This window comes from Pleurodeles waltl, chromosome 3_1 (assembly GCF_031143425.1).
Source record: "Pleurodeles waltl isolate 20211129_DDA chromosome 3_1, aPleWal1.hap1.20221129, whole genome shotgun sequence".
NCBI classification, from domain to species: domain Eukaryota; kingdom Metazoa; phylum Chordata; class Amphibia; order Caudata; family Salamandridae; genus Pleurodeles; species Pleurodeles waltl.
Window position 1 is genome coordinate 1,549,835,312 of NC_090440.1, and position 23,382 is coordinate 1,549,858,693.

The following is a 23,382-nucleotide window of genomic DNA, read 5'->3' on the forward strand; positions in this document are numbered from 1 at the left end:
CACACGGGCCATCGTAGGTTCCAGACACAGGTAACAGCAGCACACGTAAGGTAGGTGTTGTCCTGTGGAAAGTCAGGAATCAAGTGATGTTATAGACAGAAAATGGCAGTCACATCTACGGCGGTGTCCACCCTCACCACCGCCACTGATCCCCATTGGCCACTGTACTCCATAGAGCCCCATATTAGCCAATGAGGAATTGCACGGCGGTGCAAGATCGCCTTCCGCCACAACGCCTAACGTCGGCAGAGTTACCTCACTTCCACCTGCCATTAGATACGGGACAGGTGGTCGCCATTTCATGGTGGTGGACTTCAATCAGATCATCCATAACTGTGTCATTGCTGAAAATTGCACATACGTTGCCATTCCCACTGTCCCATCACATTAATACTGTATGCACACTGAGGTGGTGGTTCCATTCTTCAAATTGTTACAGCCTGCTCACTCTTGTGTCCCTTAGATACTTACCACTGCGGATGAATAGGAGGAGGAGACAAACCCCATGTACAGACCCCTCGTGGACTTGGCTACACTGGAGGACAGGCACATAGTGCTCACCTATAGACTGGACAGGGCCACAATCACAGAGCTGTGTGCCCAATTGGAGCCTGACCTAATATCAGCTATCCATCATCCCACTGGGATCCCCCTCTTGTGCAGGTTCTATCAGTGCTCCGTTTCCTGGAAACTGGTTCTTTCCAAGTAACAATGGGCTTGGCAGCAGGAATGTCACAGCCAATGTTCTCAGTCGTCCTGGCAAGGGTATTGTCTACCTTGGTGAAACACATGTGCAGCTACATTTCTTTCCCCCAGGTGGAAGATTTGGCTTCTGTGAAAGCGGGATTCTATGCAATGGGACATACACCCAATATTATTGGGGCGATTGACGATACACATATTGTGTTTGTCCTCAGGTGTTTAGGAATCGGAAGAGTTTCCAGTCCCTCAATTTGCAAATGGTGTGCCTGGTGGACCAGTACATCTCCCACATCACTGTCAAGTATCCTGTGTCGGTGCATTACGCCTTCGTTCTGAGGAATAGCAGCATCTCAAATGTGATGGCCCAACTACAGAGGCACAGAGTGTAGCTAATAGGAGAGCCAGTGTCCCCATCCACTGTATTTCAGTGTATGCCTTAAAGTGTTATCCCCATAACATTATGTAGGGCTAATTTATGTCCCTCAATACTTGCAGGTGACTCTGGCTACCCCAACCTATTGTGGCTCCTAACCCCTTTGAGGAATGCCAGGACAGGACCTGAGAACCGTTATATTGATGCACATGGGCAAACCAGTGGAGTAATCGAAAGGACTTTCAGCCTCCTGAAGGCCAGGTTCAGATACCTGCATCTGACAGGTGGATCCCTGTGCTACTCACCCGAGAAGGTCTCCCATATAGTAATGGCATGCTGCATGTTGCACAACCTGGCCCTCAGATGACATGTGCCTTTTATGCAGGAGGAAGAGACTGGGGAGGAGAGTCTCATTTCCTGGCGGTGGTCTTGGTCTTGGCAAGTGTCTCTGGATTCTGTCTGGGTCGCAGGAAACATTTGCGGGTGGTTCACCTTCGCCAGGGGGAGGGGTGCTGGTGGCCTGTGGGTCCTGTGGTGGGGCCTCCTTCCCGCTAGCTGCAGCAGAAGTGGAGGGCTGGTCAATAGACTGGCTAGTTGTAGGGGCCCACTGGTGCGTTGTCGATTCCCTCATGATGTTGGCCATGTCTGCCAGCACCCGTGCTATGGAGATCATGGTGGTGTTGAGAGTCTCCAAGTCCTCCCTGATCTCCTGATGGTGTTCCTCCTGCAGCCACTTGTTCTACTGCATGTTGGCAAGGATCTGGCACGTCGTGTCCTGGGATTGTTGCTAGGCCCCCAGGATCTTGGTAAGTGCCTCCTGGAGACGTGGTTCCCTGGGCCTGTCCTGACCCTGGCGCACAGCGGTCCTCCCAGTGTCCCTGTTGCCATGGGCCTGTGTCCCCTGAATGGTGTGCCCACTGCCCAGGTCCCTGATTGTCTTGGGGGCGAAGTGTGGAGTGGGGCTCCTGTACAGGTGGGCACACTGTTGATTGACGTGTCCTTGGGACTGAGGTGTGGGGATGCTTGGTGTGTGCTGTGGTGTTGGATACTGAGGGGGGAGGCTCTGTGGTTGACTGGGAGTGTGCTGTGGTGACCGACTGACCAGTGGTCCGCGATGGGCCAGGTAGTTCTTCCAGATCCAGAAGTCCAGAGTTACTGTCATCACTGGGGGCATCTTATGTTGGTGGACTTGTTTGTCGTGGCACCTCTTAGCCACTTACATTGGCTGAGGCACCTGTGGGGATGTAAGTTATGTATTATGCTTCATGTCTGTGACATATTGTACATTCCTAGCTTCTGCTCTATTGTTGCTGTTGCCCTGCCACCTTTGTTTGTGTATGGTGATGTATTGTGAGACTGTTAGTTCCCCTATGCTGAGCATGCTTTTGTGATGAGTTTCCATGCAGGGCTGGAGGGCTGTGCATGAATTCGTTTAGCATGCGGGGTTTGGCATTAGGCTTAGTCATATGTGTAGGTGCAGTGCGTGGGATGGAGTGGAGTGATGGGATGAGATGGCATGCAAGTATGGGGGTGATAAGTAGTAAATGTTGACTTACCAATGTCCAGTATTCCGGCAACTCCAGTGAGTCCCTCAGGATGCAGGATTGCCAAGACTTGCTCCACCCATGCTGTGAGCTGTGGAGGAGGAGGTAGGGGTCCTCTGCCAGTCCTCTGGATGGCTAGCTGGTGCCTTGTTGCCACAGAAAGTACCTTCCCCGTAGGTCGTTTCATGTCTTCCTGATGTCGTCCCTTATTCTTGGATGCTGTCCCACGGCGTTCACCCTGTCCATGATCCTCCTCCATAGCTCCATTGTCCTGGCAATGGATATTTGCTGTACTTGTGCTCCAAAGAGCTGTGGCTCGACCCTGACTATTTCCTTCACTGTGACCCGCAACTCCTCATCTGTGAAACGGGGTGCCTTTTTTGGGGACATGGGTGTTGTGTGGTGTATGTAAGTGTGTGGGTGCTGGGCACTGTGGTTGGGTGGTTGAAGTGGGATGTGTGAGAGATGTATGGGTGTATTTGGTGTGTTTCTAGTTGTCGCAGTGGTCTTGGTGTCTGTCTGGTGGCAATAATTTTATTCGTAAAGGGTTGTGGGTAATGTGGATGTGTGTTTCATAGTGCAGTGCATGTGTGGGTGTGGTGTGTGTATTAGTGTCAGGTGTGTGTTTTTGGTATTGACCAATGTTGTGTAGTTTAGTATTTAGGTGGCCATTTTGAGTGCGCTGGTGTTTACCGCCAATGGTTTACTGCCAATGAATGTCCGCCGTGGTGATTCGTGGTTCATGATGTGGTGGGCGTTGTATTGTTGGCGTAACGGTATGGGTACCACCACTTTAGCACTGAGCTTTGGCCTGGCAGATTTGTGTATGTGGCAGTATTCTGTCGGATTGGTGTGTGTGTGTCATAATTTGGCAAACGGATGTTCACCTCCGCAGCGGTATGTTGGCGGCTGTAAGCGGGATTTACTGCCAATGTCATGATGAGGGCCTATGTCTGAAGGTAAACTTTTGACCGTGGCTTCCCTCTTGCTATAGCAGAGCAGGGCTTCATCGTGGTCGGCCTTAAACTTTGACTTTGACCCGGTTGAGGTGCGACAAGATGACCACATTGGCGCTTTTAGTTTCTAATTGCTAAAAAACAATAATCCTTTAAAGGTTCATATCTCCGGTTCTCTTTATCCTATTTTATATGTTTGGGTGTCAAATTAAAGGTAATAATTTGTCCTATTGTTATAAACTGGTTTCGGATTTTTAAACAGTTTCCTGTGTTTTATTTTATCACTGTTTTGTGATACTTGAATGCTTTACACACTTTGGGCCTCTTTACTAGTTTGGAGGGCGGCCTCTCTTTGGGTCAGAAGACCAACCCGTTCGGTTTTTAGCCTGCTGGCCCTATTATGACTTTCCCTGCTGGCCCAGCAGGAAACTACCCACAACATTGACGCCGGCTCGTAATCGAGACAGCGGCTATGTTGTGGTGTGTTTGGTGCGTCAGCACCCATTGCGCTATTCACTGCCTGTAATTCAGGCAGTGAAAATCACGACGGGGCTGCCCATAGGGGCCCCTGCACTGTCCATACTTAGGGCAGTGCAGGGGCCCCATGGCCCTCCCAGTATCCCGTCCCTGCCAGCCTTTGCATGGCGGTGGAACCATCATGCAAAAGCTGGTGGACATGGGAATCGCAATCCGCCAGGGCAGCACTGTTTGAAGCGCTGCCCTGGCAGATTAAGACTGCTGGCACCGTCAGGCCTTCAGCCAGCGAAGTAGTGGTGCCGGCGATCGGACTGTGGCGCTTTCACAACGGTCATATTGTGGCTGTCGGACCGTCTAGGACCCCCAGACTAATAATTATAGCCTTTGTCTCCTACATTTAAGCCTTGTTGTTCATTGCCAGGCACCAAGGGTTGAGCTGGGGTTAATTTATTGAGACCTAACTGAACCTAGTGGGAGTTAGTGGCTTATTGCTAAGTGTAGGTACTTACCTGCCCTTATCAATAACCCACTTTCCGAAACACTCAAACTTCTCTGGCTGGTCCACAGGACACGACCTCGACCTGGAAACAAAAGGTGACACTTGTGAGAACATTGTCTAACTTTATATGTAATTTTAAAGTTGTATTCTATTTATTCCTATGGTGTGTAATTCCACACAGAAACAGAACTTTTTTTAAACCTTGAAAAATCATAACTTGAGAAATACCTACCCGATTTGATGATCTTGGTCTTAAAATCTGAAGTATTCTTTGTAAATTGGTGTCCAGTTATTCTTTTGAGTGTGTGTCCACATTTATTGATACTGTGAGTACAGGAAATGCTTAGCACTTCTCCTGGATTAGGCTAACTGCTCGACCAATCTACAACAAAAATAGATCATTAGGGGCCATATGTAAGAACACTTTTTCCCATAGACACAGAATGGGTAAAAACCTTTGCTACATCTGGCCCTAGGTGATCTATTTTGCCTCTGGATACACAGGTGTGGTTGCCCAGAATCTCTGCCTAGTGTACATTGTTTTTGCAACAATATAGAGAACCAGCCTCTAAAAATGGCATATACATTAGCATGAATAACATCATCAGCAAACAATTAGAAACAACCCAAAGATAAGGCCAGGACAAAGGTACTGTCAAACGAAATATTTATAATGAAAATGAGATAAATATCTCAAAATGTTGGTTTAATAAAGAGTCACCCAAATGTCTGAAGGTTGGGTTGCATGCCCAGTGCCTGCCTCCTATTCATACTGTCAAAACCAAACTCCTACGGAAGGAACATCAATAGGGCAGCGAACAGGTAGCTCCACTATCTTACTTTTGGGGGGGGTTGGGTTTAGTAGGGGCAGGTTTGGTGTTGAGAGGGGTGGTTTTGGATATGGGAGGGATGGGTTGGGATGTGGAAGGCATGGGTTGGGGTATGGAAGTGGTGGAAAGATGTTTGGAGAGGTGGATTTACATTTAGGAGAGGTAGTTTGGGATATGGAAGGGGTGGGTTGGTATGTGGAAGGGGTGGAAAGAATTTTGGAAGGGATAGTTTGGGATGTTGAAGGGGTCTTGGCAAGGGCAAAATGGGTAGGGTGGTTGGCAGGGAGTTCGCTTTGGAAAGTAGAGGTAGTGATAGTGTCTGATCTGTCTGTTGATGTTGCTGGTGCCTGTGGTTCTGCTTCATGTGGTGTACATGTTAGTTTATGTCTCTTACTGGGTGTCTGTTGTATGAATGACGGTGGGTGTTCAGTGTGTGTAACATACAATGTATGTGTGTGTGGATGGGTGTGCTGTAGAGGCTCTGGGGGTCATTACAACCCTGGCGGTAAAAGGCGCTTACCGCCATGCAGAAGACCCCCAATACACCGCCGCGGTGGCGGTAGTCCGCCACAGCTATTATGACACACATCTCGGAATCCGCCGAAATACAGACACCCACACAACTCCGCCACACCAAAGGTCAGAGTTAAAGTGGCGAAAACAAAACCTCCACCTCCACGCCAACAGAAACACGCCCATGTCATTACGACCCACGAATCCACGCAGCAGTCTTTCAACCGCGGTATTCCATTGGTGGTACACACCGCTGCGCTCAAAATACACACACATCTCCAAAACACCACCACATTGGAAAATTCAAAATACACACACCTGATACACATACAAACAACACTCCCACACACCCAACTCAATATAAAACACACACCCACATCACCCACAAACCCCTACGACAAAAATTCACGGACGAAGGCCAGAGAGACAGCACAGCCAAGACAACACCACCATACAGAGGCACACAACACCATCACCTACACCACATCCAGGCACAAAACACCACACACCACTACACATCACCACACACATCAACACTCACACCGCCCCACACATCACACACACCACCCCATGTCACGCCAAAGACACCCCCGCTTCTCCGAGGAGGAGCTCAGGGTCATGGTGGAGGAAATCATCCGGGTAGAGCCACAGCTATTTGGCTCACAGGTACAGCACACCTCCATAGCCAGGAAGATGGAGCTTTGGCGAAGAATCGTGGACAGGGTCAATGCTGTTGGACAGCACCCAAGAAATAGGGAGGACATCAGGAAGAGGTGAAACGACCTACGGGGGAAGGTGCGTTCAACGGTCTCCAGGCACAACATAGCGGTTCAGCGGACTGGCAGCGGACCCCCACCTCCTCCCCCACAACTAACAACATCGGAGGAGCAAGTCTTGACCATCATGCATTCAGAGGGCCTCGGAGGAGTCGGTGGAGGATGGGACACTGGTAAGTCAAATCTTAACTATCATATCCCCCACCCTACCTGCATGCCATCACACACCCCCACCCTCATCCCCTCCCCTATCACCCCAAATCCTCACTAATGTACTAATAACACAAACCACCTATCCCAACACCAAGCCCTGCATGACACAACTAAGCATGGACACCCAGCACTAAAGCATGCGCCCTGCACATAGCCAGAACAACCCCCTAACCATCATCACACAAGCCCCCACACAGGAATGCCTGCACTGGGGTACACAGAAACCCACCCATTGCACACCATCACACACACAAATGCATTAATCATGCTCTTATGCCCCTGCAGGAACCCGAAGGACCGTCACCACACCAGAGGGTCCAGACAACTCCACTCCACCCCCAGAAGAGGCCCACAGTGACGATAGCAGCTCTGCCCTACTGGATCCTGATGACCAGCCCGGACCATCGTGGGCCTCGGGACAGTCGGTTCCCCTTGCACAGGCACAGCCCAACACTGACCTTCAACCCTCTGGTAACACCAGCACAGCACCCACCCAGCAGGCCCAAACCTCCCTACCCAGGACAGGTCAATCAGCGGTGTGTCCACCACTACAGGGAACCCAGGATAACCCACCACGCCAACAACAACAGGGACCTGGGGGCAGTGGTAGTGGGCACACAGTCCAGGGGATGGAGGCCCAGGAACACAGGGGAACTGGGAGGGCTGCTGTGCGACAGGGGGCGGACAGGCCAAGGGAACCCACTCTCCACGAGGTCCTATCCTCCATCATGGGAGCATACCACCACTCCCAGGAGACGATGGCGACGGTCCTGGCCAAGTTTCAGGAGACCCAGCGCCTGCAGGAGGACCAGTATTTGGGGTTCAGGGAGGAGCTCAGGACCATCAGCTCCGCCCTGGGCACCATCGTAGGGGTGCTGAAGGACATACAGCAGACCCTGAGGGACACCGTGGCACTCCAAGGGGCCCCTGACACTAGCCAGGACGATGAACTGCCCACCACCTCTGCCGGCGCTAGTGGACAGGACGCCCCGCCACAGGACCACCACACCAGCACCCCACCCCCTGCAGACGGACAACCACCACGCAAGCGGTCCCTGAGATCCAGGAACAGGACAGAGCAAGATGGCAAGACCCCCGCCAGGAAATGAGACCACCCTGATTGTCCTCCCACTGACCCACTTTGTTACCCTGTCCATACTTGAACTGCCCCAGCTCCACTTCCTATGCCCAGATGGGCAGTGCACCTGTGAGACTAATAGACTGGACTCTGCCATGGACATTCCTCCGCCATCACCCATCCTCATTTTACAACCCCCTCCCATTTCTGAGCACTTCAATAAACACCCTTGAAACACAAAACAATCTGAAGTCAGTCTGTGATATTGTAAATATGTATTATCAATGACAGAGTCATAATGCGTTTCCCATTGTAAAGCCAACATACCTATGTCACACATCACAAGTCCTTGAAGGATGCAAGCAGATGACACACGTTGGTAACCACACCTGTGAAACCGTAATGGAAAGGTACAACTCATTAACCAAATACTGGTTGAAATCGACAGACAGGATAGAGGTAGACGTGTGAAAGTTAATGTAATGGTAAAAATTAAAATGTTCTCACCTGTGTCTCACTGGAAATATTGCTGTATGACTGACTCCCTGTTGTTGTTGTCTTCTTCCTCAGCTTCCTCCTCATCACTGTTCACAGGCTCCACAGCTGCCACAACACCGTCATCTGGACCATCCTCCTGCAGAAAAGGCACCAGGCATCGCAAAGCCAAATTATGAAGCATCGAGCAGGCGATAATGATCTTGCACACCTTCTTCGGTGAGTAGAATAGGGAACCACCTGTCATATGGAGGCACCTGAACCTGGCCTTCAGGAGGCCGAAGGTGCGTTCGATCACCCTCCTAGTCCGTCCATGGGCCTCATTGTACCGTTCCTCTGCCCTGGTCCTGGGATTCCTCACTGGGGTCAATAGCCATGACAGGTTGGGGTAACCAGAGTCCCCCAATAGCCATACACGGTGCCTCTGGAGTTGAGCCATCATATCAGGGATGCTGCTATTCCGCAGGATGTAGGCGTCATGCACTGAGCCAGGGAACATAGCATTTACCTGGGAGATGTACTGGTCTGCCAAACAGACCATCTGAACATTCATGGAATGATAACTCTTCCTGTTTCTGTACACCTGTTCACTCCTGTAGGGGGGGACCAGAGCTACATGGGTCCCATCAATGGCACCTATGACGTTGGGCATATGTCCAAGGGCATAGAAGTCACCTTTAACTGTAGGCAAATCTTCTACCTCAGGGAAAATGATGTATCTCCTTACGTGTTTCAGCAGGGCAAACAACGCTCTGGACAAAACGTTGGAAAACATAGGCTGGGACATCCCTGATGCCATGGCCACTGTTGTCTGGAATGGCCCACTTGCAAGGAAATGGAGCACTGACAGCACCTGCACGTCAGGGGGGATTCCAGTGGGATGGCGGATTGGTGACATCAGGTCTGGCTCCAACTGGGTACATAGTTCCTGGATTGTGGCACGGTCAAACCTGTAGGTGACGATGACATGTCACTCTTCCATTGTCAACAGGTCCACCAGCGGTCGGTACACCGGAGGATTCCGCCATCTTCTCACATGTCCCAGCTGACGCTGCCTACGAAGGACAACAGCGACGAATCAGTCATTTTTCCTCCAGGTATGTACCCACAGTTACACACAAGACTACACCAATCACAGAACCCTTCCTGTATGTGTGTTGAGTGTAGGCCTAGCTATGTGTGACGCAGAGGTAAATGAAGCCATGTGGGCCCCTGAAATGGCAGCTGCCTGACCTCTAAACTGGGACAATGGGATTGTGGGGTAACAGCGCTGGCATTGCACACCGTGGCAGTAGGCGGACATAGACCTCGGTGCAATGCTGCATTTGTTAACATTGGACCCTATGGGTCCCAGGAGCCAATGAACAGGTGCGCTGGCGGTGATGATGCGCACCGCCGCGGACGTCACCGCCATTTTCTATCTGTTCAATCACTAGATACCTGACCTTCGAGAGGAGAGGACCTACACTGCAAGTGCTGCTGTGACCTCGGTCTGGAAGCGACGATGGCTGCTGCGTCTGGGGAAAGAGCCCCTGTGTCATGTACTGCGCTGGACTTCTCACCTCTGGATTTCGGATTGGTGAATACACCAAGGGGGTCATTCCGACCTCTGCGGTCTTTTCAATAGACCGCCGAGGGACCGGCGTACGGAAGACCGCCAGTGCTGGCGGTCTTCCGCATGGGCCATTCTGACTGTTGGTAGCGCTCCTTTCCGTTTCCGGACGAAGAGCCGCCAACAGCCATACTGGCGGCAGGCGAGGAAGTGGAGGTAGCTCCACCTCCACCGCCACGCCAACAGAACACCGCCCAGCGAATCACGACCTTTGATTCGCTGTGGCGGTGTTCTGTTGGCGTGTCGGCGTTGGCGGAGCTGCGCGTTCCCTCCCGGAGGATCACCAGGAACAGGTAAGGTGATCGGCCGCTAGGGAAGGGGGGTGGGGGGGTGTTGTGAGTTGTGTGCGTGCATGGGGGTGTGCGTGTGTGTATATTGAGGGGGCGTGTGAATGCGTGCATGAATGCGGGGGGGGGGTGTATGTGCATGAATGCATGCATGAATGCGGGGGGTTGTGTGTATGTGCATGAATGCATGCTTGTATGTGTGTATGTGTGTGTATATGTTGGGGATCGGGGTGGGGGACGGGGGTCCTGCAACCTTTTGGGGGTGGCAGGGGTGGTGGGGGGGTAGGGGAGAGAGTCGGGTGGGGGTTGGGGGTGGGGGAGACCCCTATCAGTGCCAGGGAAGGGATTCCCTGGCACTGATAGTGCTTACCGCCATGGATTGCATGGCGGTCCCCAACCGCATGAAATCCATGGCGGTAAGCCGGGGTCAGGCGGGTTGGAATACCGCCGGCGGTATGTGACGACCGCCGGGCTGGAGACCCAGGTCTCCAGCCTGGCGGTCGTTACCGCCGTGGCAGTCGGAACGGTGAAGCGGCGGCTGACCATGGCGGTAACCGCCATGGTCAGAATACATGAAAAAAGACCGCCAGCCTGTTGGCGGTCTTACCGCCGCTTCACCGCCGACCGCCAGGGTCAGAAAGACCCCCCAAGTCTTCTACAGGTCCTGGATACTCCCAGATAAGAGCGACCCCTTCTAGTAGCCACGGTGCCGCTTGACAGGCTACGCCAAAGCAGACCGTACCCTCCAGAAGGAGTCCCAGAGGGAAAAAACCCCAACACTTGGGAAAAAACCTCTAACAGGAACTCCTGAAGGAAAACAAGAAAAAACAGGACTTGACAACAGGAAACAAAAATAGGCAATATCCAGGGTAAAAGGCAGGAACAAAGGAACAGGTAAAAATATCCCAAGGCAAAAGCAGGAACCAAGAATAGACAAAAATCTCCCAAAGCAAAAGCAGGAACAAAGAACAGGCAAAAATGTTCCAAGGCAAAAAAGCAGGAACAAAGAACTGGAGCGAACAGCACAACCAGAAGGAAGTGTTTGCAACGCAAAGAGGAACAAGACTGACTGACTGACTTATATACTGAGAAAAGGGAAGTGACATCACAGGAAAGGTAAGTAACACCATCTTGGATTGGGAAAAGCACATAGACCAGTATAGGAAAAAGGAAGTAGTATAAAAGAAAAACAGAGCATGCTGGGACAAAAACACAAAGAAGACAAGATGGACACAACATGGATAGAGACAGGCAAAAGGACCAACAAAAAACTCACCACCAACAACAAAAGAAGAAAAAAGGCTACAAGTAAGTGTAGCGCGACCGGAAGCCAAATATATGCTTCCTAGAAAGCATAGGCAAAAAACACGGGGAACGGCGCTCCGAATATCGGTAGCGCGTTCCACCCGCGAGGACAGAAGCGCGGCGTTACAGTAGGCACCAGGTTTGTCAGGATGATTATCAAAAAACAGGCGAACCAAACGGGGAGCATGGACAGAGGAAGCATCCTCCCAAGAACAGTCACTGAGGGGGTATCCTTTCCAATGGACCAAAAACTGATAGAAAGAGGAGGTGGACGTTGGAACTGACGATGGTAAGGATCAGGAAAAAAGGGTTTTAACTGGGACACATGGAAAACAGGATGAACCCTCCAGGTATGAGGTAAGCGGAGACGCACAACTACAGGATTCAGGATGTGCGAAATTCGAAAGGGTCCATAAAAACGTGGTTTGAACTTATTGGTGGAAAACCGGGATGGTAGAAATCTGGAAGAAAGCCATACCTTGTGGCCCACTTGATACAAAGGTGCGGCTTGCCGATAACGATCCGCCTTTCGCTTCATAGCTTGTTTCGAAGCTAGGAGAGTTGTGTGAAGTAGGCCCTGGATTCAACGGATCTGTCGTGAAAAAGAATTGACTGCAGGCACAGAAGAGGATGTTCGAGAAACAGTAGTGAAAGTCCTCGGATGAAATCCATAAGTACAATAAAACGGTGTGGTCTTGGTCGCACTATGTATTGCGTTGTTATAGGAGAACTCAGCAAGAGCAAGATATTCCGACCAATTGCTTTGTGTGGTATTACAGTAACATCTCAGATACTGCTGAAGTTCTTGATTCACTCGTTCAGTTTGCCCATTCGTTTGTGGATGGAAACCCGAGGATAAAGAAATCTCAATGTTAAAGAAGGCACAAAAGGCTCTCCAGAAACGTGATACATATTGAGGTCCTCTGTCCGAAATGACCTCTTGAGGAAGACCATGGAGGCGAAAAATATCCCGTAGAAAAATGTGACTCATTTCTGGGGCCGTTGGTAGTTTCTTCAAGGCTGAAAAATGGGCCATCTTGGTGAATGAATCTACGGTCACCATGATTACTTGGTTACCAGAGGAGGTAGGTAGAGAGCATATGAAATCCGTGGATAGAGTACACCAAGGAGCGGAAGGAACCGGTAAAGGTCTTAATAAACCTGCCACCTTAGTTCGGGGTGTCTTAGTCTGGGCTCAGATTGGGCATGCTGACACATAGGTTACAGTGTCTGTCTTTAGCGACGCCACCAAAAAGATCGCTGCAGCAGCTCCTGGGTCTTCCTGATACCTCGATGACCGGCTATAGGAGAATCATGGCACATTTGCAGGGCTTCTGTCTGCACTTTCTTGGTAGGTAGGAAAAGAGCATGTTGATGATAGAAGTAGTTGTCCTTCTTCTGCAAAAAAGGAGTCACTTTATCCCATTCTGAAGCAGACAGAAACTGGTACTCGGATTGAATGTGTTCTTGAAAAGATTGAGTAGCTCCGATGATCCTGCTAGCCTCAATAAGATGTGGAGCGGAGTTCTGGGCTATGTCAGGATATCTGCGGGATAAGGCATCGGCCACTAAATTCTGGGAACCAGGTATGTACGTGATAACGAAATCGTACTGGCTAAAGAAGAAAGTCCATCAAGCCTGATGACTGTTGCGACACTGAAAGCTCCGAAGACACTGGAGATTACGGTGATCAGTCCTAGCTTCAAAAGGCTCTCTGGAACCCATCAGGAAATGCCTCCATTCCTTACAAGCTACTTTGAGAGCGAGTAGCTCACGTTCCAGTACAGAATAATTTCGTTCAGCCTCTGATAGAATATGAGACAGATAAAAGATAGGATGTTCCAATCCATCATTGTCTTGCTTTTGCAGCAAAACTGCTCCAATAGCTCTGTCTGAGGCATCAGTCACAACGATAAATTTCTTGGTATTGTCAGGATGACGCAGCACGGGTGCTTGGGTAAAGGCTGTCTTTAATTCTTGAAACGCGCGTTCAGCCTCCTTGGTCCAAATGAAACCCTTCTTCAGGTTCTCTTTCTTAATTGTTTGTGTTATGAAACTTTGTAGGTGGGCAAAGTTCTGAATAAACTGACGATAAAAGTTTGATAAACCAAGAAAACATTGCGTTTCTTTAATGGACGTTGGAGAAGGCCAATCTAATATGGCACTGACCTTGTCAGGATCCATGGATATTCCGTGTTGATTAATACAAAACCCGAGATACCTTACTTCAGATTTATGGAACTCACACTTCTCAGGTTTACAAAACAATTGGTTCTTCTTGAGTCTTTCCAGGACTTGCAGGACATGATCTACATGGTGCTCAGGATCACGGGAATATATCAAGATATCATCCAAATAAATGACTACATATTGGTTGAGTATATCAGAGAAAACTGAATCCATAAATCGTTGAAAAACAGAAGGAGCGTTGGTCGGTCCAAAGGGCATAACACGATACTCATAGTGCCCAAAAGGGGTATGGAAAGATGATAGGCACCCCGTAAGTCTAATTTAGTAAATATCTTGGCTCCTTGAATGGCATCCAATATATCTCTGATTAAAGGCAGTGGATATCGATCCTTAATCGTTATTCTGTTGAGTTCACGAAAGTCCACACAAGGACGCAGATCCTTGGTCTTCTTTGGGACGAAGAAGAGAGGAGCCCCAGCGGGGGATGTGGAAGGAGCAATCAAACCGTTGTGTAAGTTGTCGTCTAAATATTCCCTTAGCACCTTCTTTTCTTGGTCTGTCAGAGAATACATTCGACCGAAGGGGACGACTTCATCAGGAATTAAAGGAATAGCACAGTGATAACTGCGATGAGGTGGCAAAATAGGATTACTAGGTTTCTGAAAAATCCTGATATATTCCTGATAACAATCTGGAACCCCCTGGATAATATTGATAGAGTTAGTGTTATCCTTAGTTGACTGACAGGACCTTTTTGGAGTCCAATAAGAAGTAGTGGAATAACAATTCTGTTGACAAAATGAAGACGTTAGGGATATAGTTCGTGTTTCCCAATTGATATAGGGGTTGTGACGGGCTAACCAGGGAATTCCCAAAATCATGATGTGATTTGGTGAGGCTATGAGATCAAAGGCAACGTATTCTTGATGCCCCCCAGATGTCAAACAAAGAGTAGGAGTTGAGCCCACCACAGGTCCTGAGGTTAACGGAGAGCCATCCACTGTGTGAACCTGCTCAGGAGTTTCTTTAGGAATGCAGGGAATTCCTTTACTCGTAGCCCAGGTCTCATCCAGATAGAGTCCACTGGCTCCACAATCAAGGAGAGCCAGAAGATGTTCTTCTTGATCTTGTGAACTTTGTAACTTGACAGAGAGGATAAACAGGGTGGACATGCTTTCTTTGGAGGAACATATTGATGGTACGTCAGCTCCTCCCGTCTGCTTCCTCCTTACAGGGGACGGGAGCTACGTTTCCCGCAGGCCTTGAGGGACGTACCGGACAACTACGGATCAGGTGGCCAGCCTTACCACAGTATAGGCAAAGTCCCCTTCGTCGTCGTTCCTCCCTTTCTGACTCCGTCAATGGCCCACGAACCAGATCTATCTGCATGGGCTCTTCATGGGGAGGTGGAGAGGCTTCAGATGGACTATCTTCTGTTCGCCGACTGCTAGCACGGAAGGTACCCGACTGGTATGGAGCTCTAGTTCTACGACTTTCCATCTTGCGCTCCCGAAGTCTATACTCGATGTTCATAGATTGATCCATTAATTCTTTCAAAGAACAAGCTGGAGAAGAGTGTACAAGCTCATCTTTAACTTCTTCACGCAGACCTCAGCGGAAAATGGTTACGAAGGTGAGTTCTACCCAGGAGGTTTCAGCTGCCAGCTGTTTGAAGCGGGTTATATATTGCAGTACATCCTGATTACCCTGCTGAATGTCACATAAGGCTTCTTCAGCTGCTGCTTCTACCCCAGGTCTCTCAAACATTTGTTTGAAAACAGTCAGGAAAGCAGAATAGTTAGCCAGGACTGGATCATCTGCAGAAACCAGAGGAGTCGCCCAAGCAAGCGCTGGACCAGACAAGGCGCTGATCAGATAGCCCACCTTAGCCTTATCTGAAGAAAACTGGAGTGGACGAAAGGCAAAGAAAACCGTCAGAGCGTCCAAAAATTCCTTCATCTTTAAAGGATCTCTGGAATATCGAGGAATAGTAGCAGATACAGGTGGTATGCCCATTGATTCGGAAGACAAGACCTGTCGTAGCGCAGTGTTCTCTGCCCCTTAACTGTTGTAACTCTTGGGCTTGTTGTTGGACAGTCTGTAACATGGCTTGAGCATTTTCTGACGCCTCTCCCTGTGGATCTTCCATGGCGATTTCGCAATGCAGAATCTTTTGGCGTTGCAATCTGTCACGTACTGCGCTGGACTTCTCACCTCTGGATTTCGGATTGGCGAATACACCTAGGGGGTCATTCCAAGCGGGAACCGCCAGAAGACCGTACCGCGGTCAAAAGACCGCGGCAGTCATTCTGGGTTTCCCACTGGGCTGGCGGGCGACCGCCAAAAGGCCGCCCGCCAGCCCAGCGGGAAATACCCTTCCACGAGGATGCCGGCTCCGAATGGAGCCGGCGGAGTGGAAGGGGTGCGACGGGTGCAGTAGCACCCGTCGCGAATTTCAGTGTCTGCTAAGCAGACACTGAAATTCTAAGTGGGGCCCTCTTACGGGGGCCCCTGCAGTGCCCATGCCATTGGCATGGGCACTGCAGGGGCCCCCAGGGGCCCCACGACACCCCATACCGCCATCCTGTTCCTGGCGGCCGAAACCGCCAGGAACAGGATGGCGGTATGGGGGTCGGAATCCAAGATCGGAAGCAAGCTGCGCCGCCATGGAGGATTCCCCTGGGCAGCGGAAAGTCGGCGGTACACCGCCGACTTTCCGTTTCTGGCCGCGGCTGTACCGCCGCGGTCAGAATGCCCAAAGGAGCACCGCCAGCCTGTTGGCGGTGCTCCCGCGGACCACGGCCCTGGCGGTTTTTACCGCCAGGGTCAGAATCAGGCCCAAAGTCTTCTACAGGTCCTGGATACTCCCAGATAAGAGCGACCCCTTCTAGTAGCCACGGTGCCGCTTGACAGGCTACGCCAAAGCAGACCGTACCCTCCAGAAGGAGTCCCAGAGGGAAAAAACCCCAACACTGGGGAAAAAACCTCTAACAGAAACTCCTGAAGGAAAACAAGAAAAAACAGGACTTGACAACAGGAAACAAAAATAGGCAATATCCAAGGTAAAAGGCAGGAACAAAGGAACAGGTAAAAATATCCCAAGGCAAAAGCAGGAACAAAGAACAGGCAAAAATCTCCCAAAGCAAAAGCAAGAACAAAGAACAGGCAAAAATCTTCCAAGGCAAAAAAGCAGGAACAAAGAACAGGAGCGAACAGCACAACCAGAAGGAAGTGTTTGCAACGCAAGGAGGAACAAGACTGACTGACTTATATACTGAGAAAAGGGAAGTGACATCACAGGAAAGGGAAGTAACACCATCTTGGATTGGGAAAAGCCCATAGACCAGTATAGGAAAAAGGAAGTAGTATAAAAGAAAAACAGAGCATGCTGGGACAAAAACTCAAAGAAGACATGATGGACACAACATGGATAGAGACAGGCAAAAGGACCAACAAAAAACCCACCACCAACAACAAAAGAAGAAAAAAGGCTAAAAGTAAGTGTAGCGCGACCGGAAGCGAAATATATGCTTCCCAGAAAGCATAGGCAAAAAACGCGGGGAACGGCGCTCCGAATATTGGTAGCGCGTTCCACCCGCGAGGACAGAAAGAGACGCCGAGTCAGAGCGCGGCGTTACACCCTGCCTTCACTGCTCAGGAGTTGGAGAAACTGGTAGACGGGGTCCTCCCCCAGTACACACTACTCTACGGTCCTCCAGACCAACAGGTTAGTACACAGGGACCACGTTGTATGGGCTAGGCCTGGTTGGAGAGGGCTGGTTGTAAGAGGGAAGGGGGCAGAGTTCATAGAACATTAATGCATGTGAATGAATGGGCCACATGGCCAGAGTAGGGAGGGGGCCGCTCACATCAACGGTGCAGTTGTTAATGACTGTTCCTCTTCCCTTGTGCATGTCATGTAGGTCAGCGCCCACCAGAAGAGGGACATTTGGCGTGCCATCGCCAAGGAGGTCTGGACCCTGGGGGCCCACCAGAGACGGGGCACCCACTGCCGGAAAAGATGGGAGGACATTCGCTGCTGCAGCAAGAAGACGGCGGAGGCTCAGCTGGGGATGGCCTCCCAACGTGGGAGGGGTGCCCGTCGCACCATGACCCCCCTGAGGTTCCGGATCCTGGCGGTGGCCTACCTGGAGTGGGATGGGCGCTTGAGGGCATCACAGCAGACACAAGGGGGTGAGTACAACCTCATTCTGTGGACTTTGCGCGCAGTAGAGGGGTCTGGGTGGGGGGCGGAGGCCTGTGGGTGTACCTAGGTCAGCCAGAAACACAAAGACTAGGCCCCTCTGTAATGCAGCCCATGTGGCACTCTACCACACCTCAGTATAGTGCCAAGTCGAGGTATAGTTGCCCCTGTGGCATCCATGTGTGCAGATGTCCACCATTGCCATGTAGGCCATTTCCCAGAAATTGGATATGCAGAGGGCAGGAGCACGGCGTAATGCAGGGGGCTGCTGTGTCTGTCTTGTCCGCCAACGGTAGCGGTATGCCATGCACTCAACCTGTCTTTCTTCTGTCCCCCCCCTTTTTCTGCTCTCCCTGTTCTTTTGTACATCAGCATCATCAGGCGGAGGTACAGTGGCACCGGAGCACGAGGGAGCTGCATCCCACATGGCCATGGGGGGCCACACCACGGACTCTGAATGCACCAGTGGGATGGAGGGCGAGGGGAGCTTCACGTTGGCCACCGGATCACCAACCAGCGACACGGACTCGTCCGCCGATGGGGGCTCCCTTGTGGTGGCGGCACCATCTGTGCGCCCCACTTCTACAGGTACAGCCGCCACCTCCCCTACCAGCACCGCCCTCCCAGCAGCCCCACAGCGTTCGCCCCGTGCCCGCTCACCCAGGAGGGTGGGCATCACCTTCGCCCCAGGCACCTCAGGCCCTGCCCCAGTCACCCCTGCTGCCCTCAGTGAGGAGGCCATTGACCTCTTCAGGTCACTCACTGTTGGGCAGTCTACCATTGTGAATGCCATCCAGGGTGTAGAACGAGAGTTGCAAAACGGTAATGCATTCCTGGAGGGCATTCATTCTGGTCAGGCTGTCCTTCAGCGAACCCTGCAATCTCTGGCCTCAGCACTGATGGCAGCCATTGTCCCTGTGTCTAGCCTCCCCCCTCCAACCTCCTCCACCCAGACCCAATCCCCTGTACCCCAGCCCATCCCAAGCACACCTACAGACCAGCATGCACACAAGTCAGCACACACAAGTAGCTCAAGCAAACATAGGCACCACACATCCCACAGGCACTCACACAAGCAACACACACATGCAGACACAGCAACATCCACTGCCTCCACTGTGTCACCCTCCTCGTCGTCTCCCTCCTCCCTCCCAGTCTCGTCTACACTCTCACCTGCATGCAGTACATCTACAGGCACTAGGACTCGCACCAGAACACCCAGCACCACATCCCGCTCACCTGCACTCACCACCCCCACTACCATTTACACGTCCCCTGTGTCCTCTCCCAGTGTGTCTGTGACACCCCCTCCCAAAGTACACAAACGCGGGCACCCACACACCCAACATCCATCCACCTCACGACAGCCTCCAGTACCTGCACCTGCACCCAAAACACCTAAAGTGACACCTCCTACAACCACCTCCTCTTCCTCCACTCCCAGACCCCCTCCAGCTACCCATCCCAGTGTTCGTCAGAAACTGTCCCTCTGTAAAGTTGACCTTTTTGCCCCCACCCCCCCCTCCAATTCATCAGTCACGTCGTAGCGCCTCAGCCAAAAAGCCTCCAATACCAGTGGTGCCTGTACAAGGTATGTGGAGTGCACCGGCCACCAGGGCAGGCAGTGTGACCTGGAGCCAAGGCACTGGCAGCCCACCCCCTGTAAAGGCTCTGAAATTGGAGAGTGGAAAACGGGACCGTGTGAAGACTCCTGGTGGGAAAACAACCCACATGGGTTCCAAGGGGATTGGAGAGTCAGCTGTGACTCCACCAAAGGTGGGGAAGGGCCAGAGGAAGTCTGCCCAGCCTGTTGTGAGTTTCACGGCAGAGAAGGGCGGCATCATTCCCGGCGGTCGGGATGCCAGCACCGTCGTCACTGGTCAGGAGACCACCGCCAGAGTCACAGCCCAGGAGGGCCCAAGTATCGTCAGTGGTCAGGAGACCACCGCCGGAGTTATAGCCCAGGAGGGCCCAAGTATCGTCACTGGTCAGGAGACCACCGCCGGAGTCATAGCCAAGGAGGGCCCAAGTATCGTCACTGGTCAGGAGACCACCGCCGGAGTCATAGCCCAGGAGGGCCCAAGTATCGTCACTGGTCAGGAGACCACCGCCACCGCCGGAGTCAGTGCCCAGGAGGGCCCCGGCTGCCACAGCCCAGGTGGGCTATGAGGGAACGTCATGCCACACACCAATGCCCAGTCTAGGGAACGTCATGCCACACACCAATGTCTGTACCAGAACCGCCATGACAAAGCACCGCTGAGCAGGGCAAGCACCGCCATGGCAAAGCACCGCTGAACAGTCCAGAACCGCCATGGCAAAGCACCGCTGAACAGGGCAAAGAGCGCCATGGCAAAGCACCGCTGAACAGGGCAAGCACCGCCATGGCAAAGCACCACTGAACAGTCCAGAACTGCCATGGCAAAGCACCGCTGAACAGGGCAAAGACCGCCATGGCAAAGCACCGCGGAACAGGGCAAGCACCACCATGCCAAAGCACCTTTGAACAGTCCAGAACCGCCATGGCAAAGCACTGCTGAACAGGGCAAAGACCGCCATGGCAACCCACCCACTGTAAAGACTTGAGAGACTGTGGCTTTGCACTCCCCAGGATGGTCCCGTGGGCAAGCCACCCACTGTATAGACTTGAGAGACTGTGGCTTTGCACTCCCCAGGATGGTCCAGTGGACAAACCACCCACTGTAGAGTCTTGAGAGACTGTGGCTTTGCACTCCCCAGGATGGTCCAGTGGGCAAACCACCCACTGTGTAGACTTTAGAGACTGTGGCTTTGCACTCCCCAGGATGGCACAGTGGACAAACCACCCACTGTATAGACTTTAGAGACTGTGGCTTTGCACTCCCCAGGATGGCAAAGTGGCCAACCCACCCACTTGTGAGACTTGAGACACTGTGGCTTTGCACTCCCCAGGATGGCACAGTGGGCATGGAGGCCCGTCGTGGATCTGGCTTTGCAGTCATCCAGCTGAGGTGCCCCCCCTTCCCTTCCCCCTGAGGTGCCTGTAGTATTTCCATCTGATGCCCCAGCAGTGTTCTCTCCGATTGTGGTCAGGTATCTTTTGTGGGCCTCGCCCATGCATTTTGGGACTAGTGGTGCACGGACATTGATATGTACATATCTGCACTACTTCTCGTAATGTATATATTTCTGCCTGATTTTCATATATATCTGTATATTTTTGCAAGACATGTATATTGATACATTACAATGTTTGAACGGATTTCGCTTTGTCTTTGCATTCTTCTGGGGGGATTGTGGGTTGTTACAGTGATTTTTGTGGATGCATTGGTGTGTATGTTGTAATATGCGAGGGTGGGGGTGTTTCGTGGGTGTCCCCCTAACTTTTGCCTCCACCCTCCCCCATGTCGTAGGTGCAGTACTCACCGTTGTCTTCGGCGCCTACGTAGATGGTGGTCGTAGAGGAGCAGAAAGACAAGTGCAGGGAGTATTTGGAGTTCCGGCTCCATGGAGTCCTCGTTCCTCGTGGGATGTGTTCAGGTGAGCGTTTTCCCATTGCAAAAGCTGTTTCCGCCGTGTTTTTATCCACGGTGAATCCGCCCCGGAAAAGGTGGCGTATTGACAGGTTGTGATACTATGGGCGGTACATTGTCTTCCGCCTGTCTGTTGGCGGTTACCGCTGCGCTGCTTGTCTGTACTGCTGTGGCGGTCGGAGTGTTAAAGTGGCTGTCTCTGTTGGCGGTTTCCGCTAGGGTCATAATTCCCTTTTTTTCCGCCGGCCTGTTGGTGGTATTACCGCAGCTTTACCACCGTCCGCCAGGGTTGTAATGACCCCCTCTGTGTATGGATGTGGTGCCTGTAGATGTGATGGTGCACGTGAGTGTGGGTGTGGGTGTGGATGTTTGTGTCGCAGAAGAGTGCTGTGTCTGCAGGTTTGGTGGTGGTGGGTGTGGATGTTTGTGTTGTAGGTGTACTTGTGGTGGTGATGGGGGTGTGGTATCTGTATGTTTGTGTGTTGACTGTGTTTCTTGCTGTGTTTGTATTAGATGTGCTATTTGAGTTTGCTTGAGTGGGTGCATGCAAATGCGTGAGTGTGCTTTGGATAGGTCTGGGAATAGGGATTTGGGATGGAGAAAGGGTGGGAGTTGGTGGCGGAAGTTGGGATGGGTGGGAGGCTACAGTCAGTGAGGAGGCCAGACCCTGGAAGGACTTCTGTAGGCCAGACATGGCACTGTGAATGCCATCCAAGTAAGCTAGCATCTGTGTCATCTGACCACTAAGCCCCTGTATGGCATACAATGCTGCAGTCTAGCCTACAGAGATAGCCCACAATAGGTCAATAGCCTCCTCCTTGAGCACAGCCTGGGAGACAGGGCCAGGGTTGGAAGTGTTTGCAGCAAAGGTGATGCCACCCCTTTTAGGGTGTTGGATATAGCTAACTGGAGGGGAGCAAGAGGGAAGGTGGAGATGGAAACATGGGTGGTGGACAGCGATGCAGGTAGACTTGTTGCACTAGGGTCCACTACCACTGGGACCAATGTTCTGTGGAAGCCTCCCAAGATGATGTTGAGACACTGGTGGTCTCCTTGCTAGTCCCCTCACCCTCTATGGAACTGGGTCCCTCAGTGTTGGTGGTGTCTGCACTAGTACCACAGTGCCCAGCTTCTTCCCTGCCAAAGTGGCTGCTGCCACCTTCGCCTTAGATACAATAGTCTGAGTGTATCTGTGTAACTAGAATGGAACATGAACTTTGCTCGCAAAACACTTGCCAAGTCTACATATTAAACCAGATTCAAGGCTCTCAAACTTGCCTTGTTTATCATCAGTATCTCATGCATGTAGGAAAGAATTCCACAAACCATTTGCTCACAGATTAGAAATTCCCCATGCTAGCTCCCATATCATGGGTGCCTTTTGTCTCTCATCCACTTTTATTTCTCTGCATGACAAATGGCATCGAAAGCATGAGTACATACATAGGCCTGGTTACATTCCTTGTTCACTTCAGTACAGAGCACAAACATTTCCATATTTCCAAAAGATTCATGTTTTTGTCCTGATATTGATTTATCCAGATTGGAAAAACTAACATCTATGTGATGTAAACTTCCATCTGCAATTGTCCTTTTAAGTATCACTTTCTCACCATCATTGATTTCTCATCTGAGCAGTGCTAAAGACACTTGAATGTCATTTGGGATACATGTAACTCTGTCACCAATGTGGACACATTCCTGTCTGTTTCCGTCAATACAGTTTGGCATAAGAATTCATGTTGGTTGTCACAGACTGGCTTACATGCACATTTGTGAAGGACTAAAGCTTCATGACAATCTGCTACTTGCTGCA